General features: G+C 40.4%; 1 pseudogene; it reads left to right on the top strand.

Annotated features, from left to right (window-relative positions):
- Positions 1-1,297: 1,297 nt before the first annotated feature.
- On the top strand, positions 1,298-2,346 carry LOC129550248 (RWD domain-containing protein 1 pseudogene; annotated as a pseudogene).
- Positions 2,347-2,554: the final 208 nt, after the last annotated feature.

Genomic DNA, 2,554 nt, shown 5'->3' with positions numbered 1-2,554 from the left:
GCAAAAGGCCACAGAGAGGAAAATTGGATGATACTTAAATTGAGCATATGAGAAAATTAATTTGCATTTAAAAAGTGGCAATTAGGCATTCTATGGAAGTACAAGAGATCACACTTTCAAGTTTTTCACTCCTGCGCAAAGTAGAAATTCTTGAATTTATTTCAAAGGAAAGCTGAAAATCTCTAGAAGTATGGAAAATAACACTAGTTGCCATATCTAAAAAGTCATGCTATTTCTAGGGTATTTCAAAGTGTACTTGAGCCTTCAGGTGTTTTGTTTCTTCATTCCAAATAAATTATGCAGACAAATTTCAAGTCCCCTTCAAGATCTAAAATGCTGAGATTTCTGTATACTTTTTGTGGTTTCTTACATAATTTCCAAAATATGCACTGCTCTTTTATATGAACAGACTGGTCACTTTTACTCACAAAGTTTACTCAGCAGGATGAAACAATTGTTTTTCACCTAAATTGTATTACACTCTGTAGACAGATTCTTTATTTGCAGTATCCTTCTTTTATAATCTATGTCTAACCCAGTATAGATAATATATTCATTTATGTGCCTCCTTGACACAAAATCCTCAAAGGAGAAGTACTGAATTCATGTGACTGAAAGATACATTTGTTTGTCAAGCATAATTATTGCATTATAATTTTATAAATGGAAGATAGTCTTACCAATTAGATATATTCTACAGTGGGCCATTTCACTAAGAATGATTTCTATTTTGTCTTTGAATGTTTACTTTGCTTTTCTTTTTCCTTGAGAGTCACTGCTATACGGAACAGATGGATGATGCACATGATGATCTGTACTTTAAAAGCACATCATTTCCCTGATCATAGCAATGTTTACCTTTTCCTCCCCTTCATCTGGCCCTGATTTCATACTACAAGGAAGAGAGTCAGTTCAGTTCAGTTCAGTCGCTCAGTGTCGTCCGACTCTTTGTGACCCCATGAACCACAGCACACCAGGCCTCCCTGTCCATCACCAACTCCTGGAGTCCACCCAAAACCATGTCCATTGAGTCGGTGATGCCATCCAACTATCTCCTCCTCTGTCACACCCTTCTCCTCCTGCCCTCAATCTTTCCCAGCATCAGGGTCTTTTCCAGTGAGTCAGCTCTTCGCATCAGGTGGCCAAAGTGTTGGAGTTTTAGCTTCAACATCAGCGCTACCAATGAACACCCAGGACTGATCTCCTTTAGGACTGACTGGTTGGATCTCCTTGCAGTCCAGGGGACTCTCAAGAGTCTTCTCCAATACCACAATTCAAAAGCATCAATTCGAGGCCCAGCCTGGCTGTGGGGCCCAGGCTTCTTTGCCCGGGACTCTGCGCCTGCGCCCGCCCGGCTGCTGCCTGCTCTCACAGCGCGGCCGCGGTCCAGGCTGCAGCACGCCGCCTGGGTGTCTGGGCGATCCATGGGCTGCAGCGAGGGCCGCGATGACAGATTACAGCGAGGAGCAGCGCAAAGAGCTTGAGGCTCTGGAGTTCATCTACCCTGACTCCTTCACAGTATTATCAGAAAATCCACCCAGCTTCACCATTACTGTGACATCTGAGGCTGGAGAAAATGATGAAACTGTCCAGACAACTCTCAAGTTTACATACAGTGAAAAATACCCAGATGAATCTCCCCTTTATTAAATTTTCACCCAGTTAAATCTATAAGATAATGATGTAGCAGACATTTTAAAATTATTAGCATTACAGGCAGAAGAAAACCTTGGTATGGTGATGATCTTCACCTTAGTGACAGCTGTGCAAGAAAAATTAAATGAAATAGTAGATCAAATAAAAACTAGAAGAGAAGAAAAGAAAGAAAAAGAAGCAGAAGAAGCTGAAAAGCAATTATTCCATGGTACTCCTGTTACAATTGAGAATTTCTTAAATTGGAAGACCAAGTTTGATGCAGAACTCTTGGAAATTAAAAAGAAATGGATGAAGGAAGAAGAGCAAGCAGGAAAAAATAAATTAAGTGGGAGACAACTATTTGAAACAGATCATAACCTCGACATATCTGATATCCAGTTCTTGGAAGATGCTGGAAACAACGTGGAGGTGGATGAATCTTTGTTCCAGGAAATGGATGACTTGGAGCTGGAGGACGATGAAGATGATTCAGACTACAATCCTGCTGACTGGGAGAGTGACTTGACCGACTGATGGACTATTCCCATCTGCAGAGAGGTTTGACTGCCACAGCATCTGTGGCTATGCTGAGAGGGTGTTGATTTTCCTTTCTTTTTTCTAAGAAAAAAATAATTTTCAGGAGAATATTCTTCTGATGGCTTTCATCATTGAACTTAATAAATTGATCTTAAAAATTTCAAATATTAAAAATTTTGAAGCATCAGTTCTTCGGTGCTCAGCTTTCTTTATAGCCCAACTCTCACATCCATACATGACCACTGGAAAAACCTTAGCCTTGACTAGACGGACCTTTGTTGACCAAGTAACATCTCTGCTTTTTAATATGCTGTCTAGGTTGGTCATAACTTTCCTTCCAAGGAGTAAGTGTCTTTTAATTTCATGGCTGCAATCACCATCT

Source organism: Moschus berezovskii, chromosome 1 (assembly GCF_049115385.1).
Source record: "Moschus berezovskii isolate FMDL1 chromosome 1, NW_MosBer_1.0, whole genome shotgun sequence".
NCBI classification, from domain to species: domain Eukaryota; kingdom Metazoa; phylum Chordata; class Mammalia; order Artiodactyla; family Moschidae; genus Moschus; species Moschus berezovskii.
This window is presented reverse-complemented; position numbering and strand designations above follow the sequence as displayed.